At 42.9% G+C, this 17350-nt stretch overlaps 1 protein-coding gene across 1 annotated transcript in view; it reads left to right on the top strand.

Moving 5' to 3' along the window:
* Positions 1-1621: 1621 nt before the first annotated feature.
* The window catches only part of GRM3 (glutamate metabotropic receptor 3), a 113834-nt gene continuing 98105 nt past the window's right edge, over positions 1622-17350 (top strand). The window contains exon 1 of the mRNA XM_005240171.4: positions 1622-2371. The gene's annotated coding sequence lies outside the window, so the exon portion shown is untranslated. The remainder of the gene's footprint in view (positions 2372-17350) is intronic.

Here is a 17350-nt window from a genome sequence, read left to right on the forward strand (position 1 = left end):
CGTGTGCAAGTCAATGCAGAATCAGATCCTTCCTTCCATTCGTCTTTCTGGGCAATCAACCTGCAAGACTGAAAGGACTGTTCCAGACCTGTCTGTTAAATTGTGCTATGATTTGAAAGACATAGGACTGATTCCATATTGACTCCAGTTTAGCCTGATGTTACTGCAGTGTCTCATGTACATTTCAATCCAATCTACAGTAGGATAAACTGAGAGGAACTGGACTCTCCTTTTGCTCCCTGCTTAACCTTGAAGCACTTAATGAATCAGTTTAACATGCACATCTTGGCAAATGTCCTTGGCTTCCAATAAAAAATCTCTTATAAAATTAGCAAAGTTAATTGGTAGACCACAAAAGTAAGCAGATGTTAAATAACATAAAATATTAAAAAGCAGAAACAGAGGTTTTTGTCGTTGTTTTATTTCATTTTACGTTAGCTTAATTCCTTACCGAACCATGGCTGCTGAAACAATAGTGGCCCCATGTGAGTTGCAGGATTGCAGCTCCTGACTGCGGTGCCTCTTTCCTTGCTTTACATGAGCACTGATGGTACATGAGCGTGGAGCTGGGCTGAGAGCAAGTCTGATGGTGGGGAGAAGCATTTGGGGAGAAGTGGATGATGGCTTTCTCCCTACTGAAGAGTTAGGGGTGAGAAATTTAGTGTCGCAATCGAAGCCGTGATGGAAAGGGAGGTACTGGGATTTTACGGACACCCTCTCCATACTACACCCAACCAGCAGGAAGCAGCTGCTCGCTTTCCCCCATAGCAGAGAATAAGCAATGAAGCCACATGTAATACCAGCAGTGCCCCGCACAGCACAGCTTAAACTCACCCTCTTTGAAGTCAACACACTGACTGTTATGGCTCACTCACCTCATGGTGTTTAATTCTCGCATTTAGGACCACGACCTCCTATTAACAGTCCACGTAATGTAAACCTTTGGTTTTCAAACATATAGAACACACAAAGTAGCTTGCTTTTTCCTTTTGCATCCGGCTTTGCTGCACTCTAAATGATCTTCCCACAGTAACTGGTTTTCTTCTGTCTTTCCATATGGGAGAGTTAGAACATATAGAGGGAACATAAAGAATATAGATAATACAGGTAGCATGTATAGAATATATATGTTCACTTACATACATCTATGTGTTAAAACATATATTTGTATATCTGGGATGTGGGTATGCGTGTATATGCACACAAATACATTCTTTTTCTAGGAGATGTAGAGCAGACGGAAATTTATCTAGCCACCTGGCAGAGAGAAGGCAGGAGGACGGTCATACAACACCCTGAACCGTCTCGGCTCTCCCGTCTGCTCTCATCCCCGCTGCCCGCTCCCGGCTTTTTGAGGATGCGACAAGTCGCAGTGCCAGAGCGCAGCATCCTCGGAGGGGCGTCCCGGCCCCGCCCGCCCCCCCCCTCCCCCCCCCCCCCCCCCCCCCCATCCCCCGGCTCCGGCCCCGTCCAATCACGGCGCTGCGGGGAAGGATGCTCGGGGCAAGGATGCGGAGTTGCCAGGATACAGCAGCGTCCCCGTGTCCCATGCCCTCCCCTCCACCACCCCCCCCCCCGGCCCCGTGTCCTCCCCCCCGGGACCGGGCTGCGCTCCTGCCCACGCAGTTAAACAGCCGCGGGAGCGCAGCCCCGCAGCATGGGGACGGCGGCTTGCCTCCGTCCGAGCGCTCCTCGCCACAGCCTCGCTGCCCGCCGCGCCGACAGCGGCAACCAGCTTCAAAGTTAGACCTAGAAAAAGCAGTAAATGAATAAACGGTAGGAATAAACCTCAGGCAGCCCCTCCGCGCAGCGCCGGCTGCAGAGCTACCGCACGCCCCGAGCACCGGGAGAAGCAGTCTGCAAATGCCAGCCGGCTCTCCCTCCTTGTCTTTGCAACTCTAGGTCGCCTCCTAATCTAAAGCTTTGCACCAACCCCCTTTGCCCGGAAAGCAGAGGAAATCTAGAAAGATGCGAGGCTGCGAAAAGGGCCCCCAGTTGACAGAGCTGGTACCAGGCGCTGCCTGGCCAAGGAGAGCCGAAGTTGCTGGGAGGAACGGGAAGCGTGTGCTCCAGAGGAGAGGGGAAGAGAAGGGGGCCATCGCTTGCTGATCGCAGTCTCTCCCTCCCGTTGCCCTCCTTTTTCTCCCCCTTCCCTCCCAGCCTTACCTCTGACCGCTTAGGAGGCCTTGATGAGTTTCCATCGGGATCCGATCCAAGGTGGGGGGGAGAAAGCGTGACTGTTCCCAGACGGAAGCAGCTCACACAAGTTTGGGGGCTGAGATTCCCCGGTGGATGTTTAACGAGCACATCAGAGGCCCGCGATGCCCGGGAGCAGCTGGAGACCCTCGCCAGGACCTACCTTCATTGCACGGTAAGGAGCTGGGGGCTGGTATCCCGGGTCTGGGTCCCTTCATCCCACATCCTGCTCCCTGCATCCTGGCATCTCGGAGCTGTGCATCGCGGTCCTCACATTCCTGCATCCCATATCCCAGTCCTCACATTTCACACCCTGCAGCATCTCGGGTCCCTGCAGCCCGCAACCCACCCCCACCACCACCACCCCCCACCACCCCCATGCTGCCCTCCGGAGAAGCTGCAGCCGCTGCCCGGAGGACTGCGGGTTGTGCAGCCAGGGAAAAAGTTTGGAGCTGGTGGTTTGCGAAACGATTTGCTGACAGGAGTCAGGGGCCAGGAGAAGCTGGGGCTGGGGCGCAGGGCTTTCACACCTGCAGAGGGCAGGTAGGGTGCAGGGGGACCCCTGTAGTCTGCAGCTGGCGGGGGGGGGGGGGGTAGGGGGGTAGGGGGTAGGGGTGGAGAAAGGGGGCTAGCTCGCCCAAGGCAAGGCAGCTGTGTCCAGATGTTGCCCAGAGGTTTCTGTTCCTGCAGAGGCAGGCTTTGGGGGTGAAGCAAGGAGATCTTTAGCTTGCCGTCCTATACCCTTCATAAGGTGGGGTGGAGAGTGCCAACCCAGCAGCTGGGAGAGCCGTGCTGGGTACCTAGCTCATCTCCCTGGATCTGCTGCTGCGGGAGAGGGGGAGAAGGTGGGGAAGAAACCTTAAAGAAACGGGAAGTGCTTTGCTCCTCCTGAGGTATCTTCCCTGCAGGGACCTGGCTCACTCCAGGATCCTAAAATTGGAAGGCTTCAAAAAGAAAGGAGAAATTAGCAGGGATGATAGAGACAATGTAAACTGTTCCTCATGTATGTCTGTATAACTATCTGTCCATGTGAGTATTCATCTAGCTGTATAGGTATATGTGTGTGCTTCTAGAGTTGCTTGTGCCCATGTATGTGCCTTGCCTGTGTTCCTATGTCTCTGGGTGTGTACATGTGTGTATCTATGCTTATGTTTGCTTGGATGCACACAGATGCGTTATATGTATAAATCCATAGGAATGTGGTTTTATTCCTAGACAGTGTTTATTTTACTCTGTGTAGACCTAGAGGTGTGTGGGTACGTATCTTTCATCTCTGTGTGTGCCAGGCACACATATCTGCTGAGATACACATGTGGGTGTGACAAAGTGTCTCTCTGTGCCAGTGTGTAGGGAGGATTTAGGGGTGGGGGGTAGGGGGCGTTGGATTTGGGGGCTTTCCCCCCCAGGTTATTGTAGTATTTCCATACATCATTTTACCCATACATCCCAGTTTTCAGCAATTTTGATAAAAACCAAGCAATTCTTGAAAAACTAGGTATCTTACTGATACTGTATTGAACTGAACTAAGTGTTTGCTGGCAGTTTGTGAGTTCTTTGGCTTTTTCTCGGTTTATGCCACCTGCTGAAGGTTATTTTAGTTCATTTTTTAAAATAATTAATTCAGCTTTAAAGAATCTCAATCAGAAGACTCTGAAACTGAACAGCCTGGGACACAGACCTTTACTTATTTCAGCTTGCATATGTCTCACATTGATTAAATATGCATGAAAACAATTTGAAAAGCACATAACCCACCTGATCAAATACATGTTTTAGGAAAATGACTTTTTTTCATTTTCTTCAGATACAGCTAAATCATTGTGACACCTTTTGCTGTTTTTTATGTAGATAAATGCAAGTGTTACAAGAAAATACGACATCCCCAGTTATATTGGGGAAAATTACACATTAGGTGACTTTTACTCACAATTAGGGTAGTAGGAAAATTGTACTTTTTTAATGTTCACTCTTTGAGTGAAATCAGTAACAATACATGCAATCCTTCCTAATAAACTTACCACCTGAAAAGCAGTGCAAGCTAATTTGTTTTCTGTTAGAGTGTTTCATACTTTTAATTCCTGTGGTTATTTTGCTCATTGCTTTTTTTTTAAAGAAGGATGCCGTCCACTGCTACTCTCAGTATTGCTGGAGTCCTGCATTACATATAAAACACTAAACACACTTCAAAATAGAAAAGCCACCAATTGCTTTACTGTTCCAAAACTAAAACCAAGAAAAATGGCATTTGTATCAAGTACATTAAAATAAGACTTTCGTCCCAGAGCTGAGATGCTTTTCTAATCACTGTGGATGTTCGTCTGGGTTACTTGTGCTGATGACCTACTTATAAGCTTCTACAAATAGTTTTTTAGGCAAATGTTGATGACTTGTCTAGGAGTAAGATTCTAATTTTATCACTGAAAGAGTGAATCTAAAGCAAGATGCAGAGGTAAGGTATCTTTCTGGATTCACTTAATGTTTTTATACTTAATTAAATTATGACAAAGCGAAGTATTAAATCAGACTGGAAAGCCAAAAGCAAAGAAATGCACTACAAATAGTGGTATCATTCAGTTCAGTAGTCTGTGTTACATAAGTGGAGCTGAATCTGGAAATTAAGAAAGTGTAAGGAGATATACTGGCACTTAAAGAAAGAGCTATTTGGATGTTTTGTGCAAACACAACTCTCCTGTGGAGTTGTCCTACAGAGCATAAATTATTCTAAAGCTTGCACAGTCCCATATAGAATACTAGAAGACCTGAATGGCCTGGTTCTAATGTCACTTACGCCAGGGTCAAATTGCAATTTTACCTTTAAATCTGGTGGCTTAAATTCTTTGTTGGTCCACAAGAATCCAGTAGGGTCGCACGAAGTGTGTACCCAACAAAAATCTGATTTATCAGTGTGATTTGAGAATCCAACCTAGAGCTTTTACAAAGTGTGAGACCCTGTCTAAGCCTGTCTAACTTGCCAACAGCATCCTGTAGAAGGGACTTCACTCTCCATTCAGTTTTTGAAAGTTGTTTCCAAAGCCCCATAAAATATTTATCAGGATTTCTGCACCTTGTTTTCTCCAACTTGTAGTATAGCTATCGAGCAGTTAGTACAAATTTTTCAGGTTGATAAAATGCTAGGTACACGATCACTCTCAGGATGTCACAGAACAGGACGGGGATGTTTGACACACTCCAGGATCAGCCAGCATTACTGTTAGTCTGTGAATATGTATAACTGCAGTAAGCTATATAAGCTCTTGTGAAGAAGATCATGTAATGCTGCCTGGCTTTTTTTTCTGTTTGTTGGTATAAAACTGACAGCTGGTTTAAAGCTTAATCAGGAACTTAGTCCAGGTCAATGAGTTGAAGAGAAGATTGTCTTCTCGCTCTCTACTAGTGTGGAGAATAAGGTTGTGCTTTAATCCCTAGGTGATTTGCATTTGCAGTGGAGGGGTACCCACAGCCAGAGAGAAGGGGTGACCAGAAGGGTGATTAGCCACCCTGCTCCCACAGGCAGCTCTGAACGTCCAGAGCACAACTGTGGTGGACCTGGGCTCCAAAAGTGGCAGAGAAAGAGCATAGTCTTTGGCTGGTACCATCTTCCTAAATCTCTGCCTGTGACTGCCTCTGGCTGTGGACTTAATAAGGCCAACTTTCACTGTGATAATCTAGCCCTTCACTGGCAGAAAAATCTGGGATGCATTTCATTTTATGAAAATACAGATTTGTTTGAAAAGCCTAAGTTTATTTTAGTAGTAGGAATAAAATGACAAAAAAATAGCATTTCCTCCTGGGCACAATGATGTCTAGGAACAGCCTCAGTGCGATTGTCAGGTATTTCCACTGAGACAAAACCACAGTTCATTGTTAGAAGTGTTTTAACTATTACAGATTAGTGTAATTCATTCTTTTTTCAGGTGAGCCCAGAATCACTGTGTGACTTCAATGAATTTACTGGCTGACCTATTGTCTTCTGAGGGTTTTGGACATTTTATTTCAGGGATATTCAGGTTTTTTAAAATACTGCAAGGAATATACTGCTTTGTTTCTAGCTGTCTTTCCAAAGCAATGCAGCAAATTTTCGTAGGAGGCAAATCACTATTAAAATCAAAAAGAACATAATTTTACGAGAGCTATAGCAAATTACACAGAAAAAGGCTGTAGAACTATATTGCTTTTATCTCATATTGGGCCTCAAATATAAAATTATGTTGTAGGAACTATTATGCTATTGTTCATAGCGCTGCTGAGATTATGGGAGCTTTTATGTAGTCAGCAATTGTACTGCTTATATAGGAACATATGGGCTCCTCATGTAAATCAATAGCTTGTCTCAAAAAAAAAGTAGCAGTGTAACAGCTTTCCTAAACCTTCTAAGACCCAACTTATCAGCATGTGAAGGCATGGTCTTAACCCCAGTTACTGAGGCAGCCTTCCTTCAGAACATGTTATAGTCTCACAAATGGCTTGACCTTGATAACGTTGATGACCCTAACCTTGAAAATCTCAGAATCACAGAATGGTCGGGTTTGGAGGGGACCTCTGGAGACCATCTAGTCCAACCCTGGCTAACGCAGATTCTCCCAGAGCAGGCTGCACAGTCACATCCAGGTGGGTTTGAATGTCTCCAGAGAAGGAGACCCCACAGCCTCTCTGGGCAGCCTGTTCTAGCCTTCAAGGCAGAGAAGGTTTTCTTCATATTCAGATGGAACTTCTTGTGTTGCAGTTTGCGCCCATTGCCCCTTGTCCTGTCACTGGGCACCACTGAAATAGACTGGCCCCATCCTCTTGGCACTCTCCCTTAAGATGTTTGTATGCATTGGTAAGATCCCCTCTCGGTCTTCTGTTCTCCAGGCTGAACAGCCCCAGCTCTCTCAGTCTCTCCCCACCAGGGAGATGCTCCAGTCCCCTCAACACCTCCACAGCCTCTGCTGGACCATCTCCAGCAGTTCCCTGTCTCTCTGGAACTGGGCAGCCCAGCACTTGCCACAGCACTCCAGATGTGGCCTCACCAGAGCAGAGCAGGAGGATCCCCTTCCTCCACCTGGCCCCACTCCTCCTCATGCCCCCCAGGATCACACTGGCCCCATGGCCCCATGGGCACACTGCTGGCCCACGGGCACACTGCTGCCCACCAGCACTCTCAGGTCCTTCTAGACAGAGCTGCCCCCCAGCAGGTCAGCCCCAGCTTATGCTGGTGCACGGGGCCGTCCCTGCCCAGGTGCAGGACCCTACAATTGCCTCGGTTGACCGTCATGAGGTTCCTCTCTGCCCAGCTCTCCCACCTGTCCAGGTCTGGCTGAATGGCAGCGCAGCCTCTGGTGAATCAGCCACTCCTCCCAGTTTGGTATCATCCACAAACTTGCTGAGCGTGCACTCTGTCCCTCTTCCAGTACATCCAAAGGGATACAGAATGATGACCAGTATATAAACTATATCAAATATGCATCAAGTAAGGTATGTACAGAGGGAATTTTTGATGAACGTTTCATGGCTGAAATGGTAACTTGAATCAGGCTGTTGGTGGATACTGTGACACATTGAAATTTTCCATTAGAAAAGTGAATAGAGGAGAAAAGTTGTCAAGAAAAAAAAAAAGGTTGAGGAAAATAGATCTGTAGGGGACAAAATGGGAGAAACAAAGAGAAGAAAATAGCTTGATAGAAAAGGAAAGAAAGAACAATAAAGACACTCAGATGAGTGTTCAAGCTGGAGGAAAGGTATATGGAATGGTAAATCAGTTGTGGGATGAAGAGATTGTAAAGCAGGTGAAGGTGGTGAAGAAGACATTCTCATTAAAGAGATTAGATATTACCCTGTGATCCAACTAGCAGGGCAAAACATTGCACATGTTATGGAGGAAGTAACTGCAAATTTCAGCCCAGCAGAGGATTGCATTCAGGCATGCTGACTATGGAAGGGAACAGCATCAGAGATGTAGGAAAGGGTGAGCTAGTAGGGAAAATGTCATAAAGCTGATTTTTTCCATGGCAATTTGAAATAATAGGAAAGTTAAAGAAGCTAGGTGGAGAGGTGGAATGTAAGGATTTTAAATCCATAGTGACCAAGAAAACTTAGCAAGTATCAGAATACAGTGAGCACACATTGACAAATGAAGCATATCCTTGAGAAAAGGAGGAAGGGGAAAGATAAACAAAGGAGGCAGAAACAGATTGACGGGGTCTCTTAGGAAGCCAGTGGAGAAGTTCTCAGATTCCAGAGGAAAACCAAGCAAGTGCACACAAGGGAAAATGAAGTCAATAGCTCAGCGGGTGACCACAAAGGCAGCAAATTCATAGGTCGGAAGTGTATTAGGAGAATTAGTGTCTTAAAAGGAAGGTATTCATGGGAAGAAGGAAGAAAATGTTAGCTTAGAGCACCCTTTAAGGAACAGGGTGCCTGAGAAGGGGAATACTGAGAAGGGGAGGTAGAGAATGCAGGTGAGAAGAAACAGGGCTGCTCTTGGAAAAGGAAGGGTGCTGGAGGAGAGTAAAAAAGGGAAGAATAAAATAGGGAAGAAAAATGAGAGGGATGGGATTGATATGAAATTAGAGGAAAAGCACAGGCAAAGGCTGGAAGCAGGGACTGCCAAAAAAAAAGAAAAGAAGAGGATCAAAGGGTTGTGTGGTGCAGGGAAGCTGCCTCCCACTGGTACAGAGAAGGAAGCAGGGCCTGGGCTTGCCAGGAGGAAGGAGCTGAAGGGAACCTGAAAACTGTGAAAAACCTTTGTTTAGAAGATGACAAGCTGGTATAAAACAGAGTAAAAAGAAAGCGTGCAGGATATAGTGACTGAGTGCACTCTCAGCTGAGAAATATAGTAAGACTCATACATTAGTTCCCATTCCCACAGAAAGCTCCACTAATGAGTCCACACTCAAATCAGGGGCAATTTTTGTGTTACCTAAATGCTGTATCTGGAGAGGTTAACGTAACTGCATCGTCTGGGGCTCTGCAGAGCCTCAGCCTCTCTGGTTTGTGGTGGCTGGTCCTCAAAAGCCCGTGTTGTTAGGCTGACTGACATACTACCTTGCGGTCTGCAAGGGTGGGTGCTGCAGGCAATTTACTGAGTCTGAGATAGGGCAGCAATGGGATGCTTCTCTGGAATTAGCCCTGGGAAGAGGCTGACTGAGACAAGGGTCAACAAGGGGCTGCCTGACTGTATGGTGCCACTCTGTAAACCAGCAAAACCAATGTGTCAGATGCTAAACCTAGCACCCTGGGATATTAGTGGTTTGCAATTTTCATCTAATACTGTGTGGCCAAACCAATGACCATGACACCAACCTATGAGGTATAGGATGAGACACTATTTTAAAAGGGTTTAGAAATCTTACACAATAGTTTCACCCCTAAATTCCTAAAATTTATCCCAAAATTTATTCCTAAATATTTTCAACTCTAAAAATCCCTAAATATTGTTTCATCAGTGGTGTGACTGTATGGACATAACAGCAGGGCCGAGATGGTACAGGAGCTCTCAGGCAACCCCAGTCCTCCACTATGGGAACAAAGAGATCCTGCAGGCTAGATGCACTCCTCCTCCCTGGTGAAGAATGCAGCACTTCAGAAAAGTAGTATTCTTCCTAGACCACCCTTGATCTTATTGACCTTGGCTATCTTATGTAGACTATGTATTGCAGTTCTTGACTGTTTTAAAGTACAGCTCACAGCATCAAGATTGTTGTCTTTTTGATATAATGTAGCTGTGATTAAGGCTCCTGAGATCCCATACTAGCTCCAGCTCGTATGTGCCATGCCTTCCTGATGTGAAACTTGCAGCTGTGCTTGAGTGAACATTTCTACATATATGTTTTATAGGACGTCTTTGGCTGTGCTGTTTTTTTGATCCGGTACTTACTGCCTAGCAATTTCTGTATTATTTTCTAATTATCATGTCTTTAGATTTTTCGTTTTTAATTTCATCCACAGTGGTTGCATCACCCAGTGAAAAAAATATTAGGAAAGCATGAAAAGACATTGTTCTGCTATTGTTTGAAAATATTACATTACGTTTGTGATGCTTAGCAGAAATTGACTGGCCTAGTGTTAGAATCACATAGCCAGAGATCCAACAAAAATCAAGAAGTAAATTCGGGGGATGTTTCCAGAACTCATACTATGTTGGGTTTTTTCCTCACTTCTGTGTACATTCATTAAAAAAAAACAAAACAAAACAAAAAACCCCCCAAAAAAAACCCAACAAAAAACCCCCAAAACAAACAGATAAACAGACAAAAGGATGGAGGTAAAATGAAAGATAAAGATATTGTGCAGTAAGACACCTAGACTCCGGTTCTGAGGTGTTAAAAAACAGATTGATTGCTTGCATTAGCTCACATGGCTAAGAAATGTCAAAAATTGCCTTTATCTGCAAGAACATTTAAAAGTTGCTATTTTAAGAAAAAGTATAATTGGTCTTGCCATGATGAGGGAGTTTTCAAAAAGCCTCATTATAATTTTTGGTGAGATTATTTGATTGAGTGTCACCAGTTGAGAATATGGCCATAGACTTTTTGGCTTTTTATCATAGATTTGCAATGGCATTTTTACTAATGTTCTGTCAGTCAGAAAGACATCTTTACTGTACGTCAACTAATACCTAATTTTGTTCCATTGTAAAAGATTCCAGATGTTTCAGTATACAACAGATGAAAGATTGTGATTTTTACCTTATAACAGATTCATTTTACCAGTATTTAACTCTGCCTTGTAAAAAGCAGGGGAAAAAAAACCACTCACATGGGACATCATTGTAATATTGGATTAAACTTCAGCAAAATTGTACGAAAAGGATACCTTACAATGCTGCTCTGTACAGCACATTATTTGCATAGACAGTAATAAGGGTCTGCTTTTCATCATTACAAAATACTTGTCCATGAAATACTACCACAGAACGACATTTTACTGGAAAAAAGTTTATAGGATTCCTCTCAGCATATTTTTCCAAACACTGTAAAGACACACTGAAGTGCACTTGTCAAATCTACTTTGCAACAGTTTTCAGCGTGTTCCGTTGGGCTCTCTTAATTGTGTTTGCTCACTTTCTTCCTTGCAACCACCAGGACTTTAGAAGAGCCCTGACAATAACAGACAATGAGGTCAACATTTTCATAAAAAGGTGCAAACCCATCCTACACGGGACTGATGCACTAGGTTGAGTTATCAGGCTAGTCTTTGCTCTCAAAAGTTGTGAAAAGGGCAGCAACTGTCTGTGCGGGAATGGTGAATCAACACCGAGTCTGTTTAGTCCAGCTCTTAAGCCATCCAACACATGGTTCTTTATCTTACCATTATTACAAGATACCTTTACCTTGAAAAAAGAGCATTTTCTTTATAACCAAGAAATAAGCTGTCTGCCTCATGGTCTTGAAAAGAGAACAAACCCGAGTGCTGTCCTAGCTAAAACAACATACAGTCCGTGCCCTTTTTCATCCATTCACTTGTCAATGTAGCTGTCAATAAGGATGTATTTATGTATGGCTAACCCCACAGTTGATTCACTAAAATAATTTTATGAGTTAAAAGGGAAGATGACCTAATGAGGTAGCTCCAGGAATACAAATAAAATGAGATAACTTTCACAGAATAATAATTTTACTTTCTGAAGTGGACTTCAAATCTCCAAGAAAAGATCTGCTTAAAACCACCTTTTCTTCTTCACTCAGAAGTGATCTCTGATTAATTGTGCAGTTTAGCTGAAGTTTGCTTTTCTTGGTATCCTAGGAGAAAAGCTCTGACAGACTGGGAATTTTAACTTGTTTGTAATGTAAACTCAGTATACTTGTGGTGCTTTTTAACACTCCAGAAACTGTTTGGGAGGAAAAAGAAATAAATAAAAAAGCTTTGATCCTCTAAGCAAACAAAGAGGGGAGAAGGAGGTTAAAAGAATTGTCGTTTGTGAAAGGCAGAGAAAGATAATGTGGGAAAGGTGTCTTTATTTTAACACTTTCAGAGATTGTTTGAAAGGCTATTGGACATGCCAGGCACTTCAACAGCATTAGAGCCCTCTGATGAATAGGGAAAGACTGATTTCTTTTTATTGTTTCATTGACATCTTTGAAGGTTTTTAAGGACTATGAATTTCTCATCGATATCAGTCAATCTGACCACGCTTTTTCCCAGAATCCAGAGTAATGCTAATACCTTGAGTATCAAGCTCAGATAAGCGTATTCCAAGTGGCATTATTCAGCATGAAGAAAGGAAGAAGAATCTAGTTTGGATGTAACACCAGCTCCTGGAAGCTAGGAGATGACTTAAAGCCCAAGTTTCTTGGCCGGAGGTTGAAATGTAAATTGAAGCATCCAGTTGTAGCAGCAGGGAGTGGTATGACCCAGCAGTGCCCTGTCGTCTGCTCATCTCTGGGAGATGTTCCTGCTCCCTAAAATGTCACTCATCTGGGGTTTTTGGCCTGTAAGGAGGAAGGCGTATTCAAGTCTCCAAGTGCTCCTTTCAATCTGTCTGTCTATTCCAAATTCATCAGTTTTAAGGAAGGAAGCAGGCAAATAGCTCCATTTAGACCTAGATACCTTAAATCAATGTCCAGGCAGCAGCTGCAGATAATAGTAGTTTATCTTAGTCCCTGTGATTTCCTGGCAAGGGCACAAGGTCCCAATTAAAACTTATCCTGAAAGTGTGCAGTATCCATTATGGTAGAAATGGATAGGAAGAGGCCTTTTTTTATGTAAGCTTCTTCATTTTCAAAGATTGTACACAATGTTCCGTCTTCCTGAATCAGCATTTATAGTTCCACAGATAATCTTCATCTGATCCATCTCCCCCTCCAAAGGCTGCATAAACTATCTCTAAATGTTTATAATTAATATTTGTTGAAGGATTCCCTTAAAATCTGCAATGACAGAGATTTCACAGCCTCCTGGAATGGCAAATGCCTGTGCTTCACTGTTGTTATGGACAGAAGGTCTCCAAAAGTTTAATCAAATCCCACTTTTTGCAACTAAGCTTATCACTCTTATCCTCTCTGCTATGGAAATTGGAAGCAATTTAGTACTTTCCATTTCAGCCTTGTATATAGCAAAGGGATTCGATTTTACTTTTTAACATTCATTTTTGTAATGTACTCCTCAGTCATCTCCTCTTGACTCAATGAAATAACTGCTTTTGGTTTAGCCATGTGCTTTTTTAAGAATCTTGTTATTCTTGTTGTTTTCCTTTGGACCTTTTCCAGTTGCCCATTTGGACCCACACCCAAAAGATGAGTACAACTGATGAATGACTTGACTTCACTTGTCTTGAACACAACATTCCTCAAAGAAATCCTTTGTGCTATTTCTTTGTTCCATTCTCCAAGCCTCACTCCAGACAGAATTTTGCCCAAAAAGCCCTCAGGAGCCTCACAGAACCATAGTGATGTCCTTGTCCTGTCACTTTCAAATTTGCTACATTTTTTTCTTGACTGCTTCTGGTCATTTCTAGGTTGCAAACACATACAACCCCAATGAAAGAATTGTCAGCCTTTACATCCACATTAACATTTCAGAATAAAATTGCCTGGGTAGTTTGAACAGCCTGTTGCTTTGACTTCGCCAGAGGGATCTGTATGGGCGATGGCTTCTGTTGGTTCAGTCATTACTAGATGAAGGGATGGTTAACTGGTGCATTGTTCAGCATGTATCGTGTTTAGCTGGTTTATCATGAAATGATCGTCATGATCACTAACTTCAGCTAGCAGCCTTGTTGTCCACAAGTCCAAGAAGAGCTCCCTGGGAGCATTTTTAGAAGGGAAGCCTCCAGACCAACTCTAAGCATAAAATATAGCAATGAGTGTCGCAGAGCTGTGATGGGTAGAAATATGGGATTAGCATTCACTTGGGTATTGCAGCTATAGACCCATGAAAAAGGCAGAAGCTGCTCATGCTTTCAGTATCAAAACTGCAGAGCAATGCATCAGGAAGTCTCAAATGAGAAGTTTGACTTCGCTGCTGGCAAACCCACACAGAGTTCATCTACGTTAAGTCTGATGAATGTGGCATTAGGCGAGAATCCAGAATTTCATGCCCCCTAGACACACTCTCTGCCTCTCTTGTTTAATTTCTCTTCTTTTATTAAGACTTAAACTCTTCCCTGGCAAGTTCAGAATGTATCCCAAACTGGCTAGGACATGGGTAACATCAGAGGGGTCCTAATGGAGCTGCCACAGGTACTTGCACCAAAGGCTTCTTAAAGAATCCTTTGCAACTGTTAGGTTTATGCATATGAGAGTAGTAGGTGCTACCAAAACCAAGAAAGCCTCAAAAAAGAAGGAAAGAGAAAAAAAAAAAAAAAAAAAAGCGCATTCATTCAAGTATCTGTAGCGATTCATGAAGTACCTTAACACTGCAAAAAAAACCCGTCTCCTCTAGCCTTCAAACTAATCAACATGTTGTTTAAATATATCTCAGTAAATTAAAACATTTGTTTTAATACATGCAGTATTAAATTTAAAATATATCCAGTCCAACTCTTAGTTCCTAACCATTAACTTCCAAGCCTTGAATTCCCACTGAACAGGTAAGCAGCTGCTTTGAAGTTTTAACTGGCATGACTTTTACCAGAGTACAAGCCATCGTTATGCATGAGAGTAGTTCCTTGCCTCTAACCTCTAACTCAGTTACACCGGAACTGTTAAATCAGCACTGTTTGGCTACATTGAGTGAAAGGGAAGGTTGGTCTCCATGAGAGAGTTTTATGGTATCAGACAGAAAGCCACAGGGAGGCACATTCAGGCCACCAGTGGGATGCAGCACGATGCTTTTTCTACCCACTGGTAAGATATGCATTCAGCATTCAGCAAGCCTGAGTGCTCATCCGATAAGATGTCTGTTCAATCTAGCTCGTGCTAAGTGAGCTAAGTACCTATGGTACACTATCTGATCACAGTGTCAGCAGAGCCTGGCATTGTACTACCAGTTATTGGATAGTCGACAGTGTGTTCCCAAGGCCTTAAAAAAGACCTTCTGTGTAAATAGTCATCTATGTTTAATCAACAAGAGTCATCTCAGTCCTATTTCAGAGTGCTGCAAGTTTTTTGCAACACTTTTAAAGCACCAAGTAATAGGTGCTCTAGCAAGTTCCATTTTTGTCCATCCCCATTTATATGGTTTCCAGGCCAATTATTACAATGTAATACTAATATAAATAGTTTCAAAAACAAAAGCATGTTTGGAATCACCTGTGTTTATCTTTAGAGGCTAAGAGCTGCAAAAACAAATGGATCCAGGGGGATTAAACACTAGGCTAATTGTTCATTAAGCAACCTAAGACTGATTAAGTGTGCTAATCCATTCAATATTTTTTCTTTTTGTTTCCATTATTATCTCTGCCAAAATTGTTTTACATGTACTAATTCACCTATGTTTATTTATTAATAAAGTAATTCCCTTGAAATGCATATAGTCTTTTCTCGAGCAAAACTTCCATGACAGCAATAACAGAAGGACTTCAAGATGTGGCTGGAACTCTCTGTACTGCTCTTTTCCTAAAATAAAACTTAAACTCTTTCAATAAGATTAATGTGAATGCATCCTCCATCTGTATCAATTCCAAATACTCTCCATGTTTAATTAAGTCATATTATTCTGTGAAGTTATACACTTCTATGTAATAGTCTATGAAAGGGGTCCTGATTTTACCTGACTCCAAAGATTTTTTCTAAAATTTATTTCTGATTGCTGACTACTATTACATATTAATTTTTACAATATTTTGATGTGCAATTGACTTTCTGTTTGCTGTATAAGTAAAGGACAGAGAGTTATTGCTAGCTAAGTTGATTATCATGTCCTCCCAGATTCAGAAAGTAATGTGTTTTTTTCAGATTAGGTACACTTTAATATTGCCAGATTCTGGCTCCCAAAATAACCCTTGGAGGAAAGTAGGCTCACCATAAAATTATTCACATAGGTATTACCACAAATATGGGATGATGAGCAACAGGCCAGGTAGCAGTGCAACAGAAACGGATCTAAGGCTACAGAAGGTCAGAAGAAGAGCATGGCTGAGCACCGTGGTATCACACTTCTTGTGAAAAATGGAAATTTCCTACTGGGGTTAATAAATAGAAATATTGTCTGTAAAATATGGAATGTAAACATTATCTTCAACTCAGAACTAGTAGGGGAACATTTGGAGTATGGTGCCCAGTTCTGAGAATAATGTTTTAAGAAGAAAAATAAATCACTGAGACAAGAGTCCAGAGAATATCAACAAGAAGAATTAGAGGTGTGAAAAAATAGATTTATCACAGGTAAGTGACAGGCTTAAATTTTCAAACAGACTAGACTTTAGGAAAAGCTTTTAACAGTAAGGAGAGTCAAGCAACAGAATAAACTGCTGGGAAGTCTAGGAAGTCCCTATCACCAAAGGTGTATGAAAACAAGCTAGCCAAGGCATGAGTTAGATAAGACATAAGTAAAGTTGATCCTGAATTGCGTAATAGCAAAGGAAGATCAAGACCTTTCAGGGTTCCTTCCAACCCTCTGTTTTCTCTAAGTGACTTGAACAGCACTCAGGGTTCCTACCCCAGGATCTTACAGCGCAGCACTCTGTACTGCAGACATCTGCCTCCCTACGTGGCCGCCTAGACATCTGCCAGCAAAGCAGAGCTTCCACAGCTCCCTTTGTGAGGGAAGCAGAGGCAGCGGCAGCAGAGAGCAACATGCTTCTCTTGGGGAAGAGGGGAAAAACAGACAACTTTCAGGAACAAAAAAGGTAGTCCTGCAAGAGAGCAGTAAGCTCTGCCAGACAGAGGTAGATTGTGTGTGTGTGCAGGGAGAGCACACATGGCAAGTCTCTGCTCACGAGTGTTCAGTTCTTGCTCTACGCTAGGAGCAGCAGCATTCTGCATCATCTTTAATATAGATAACAATGTAGTCTGTCATGTAAAGACCATTAGCAGACCAGCTTCGTACTGTAGGGACTGTGCAGAAGCGTATGTCTACAAAAACCAACATTAAATGAGCTCTAATATTAGGACAACAGGGAAACAAGAAAGAAGAAACAGCATGACTTGCGCTGTCAGCTTTAAAGTCTACTCTGCATGTTCGTAGGCTTTGATACCCTTATGTGTAGGCAAAGCACAATAGAAGGTTATATAGTAGTGTATGTTTTGGGAATATTTGCCTAAGGAAATCAATGCAGTAAATTTATTGACATCGT

Source organism: Falco peregrinus, chromosome 6 (genome assembly GCF_023634155.1).
Source record: "Falco peregrinus isolate bFalPer1 chromosome 6, bFalPer1.pri, whole genome shotgun sequence".
Taxonomy (NCBI): Eukaryota; Metazoa; Chordata; class Aves; order Falconiformes; family Falconidae; genus Falco; species Falco peregrinus.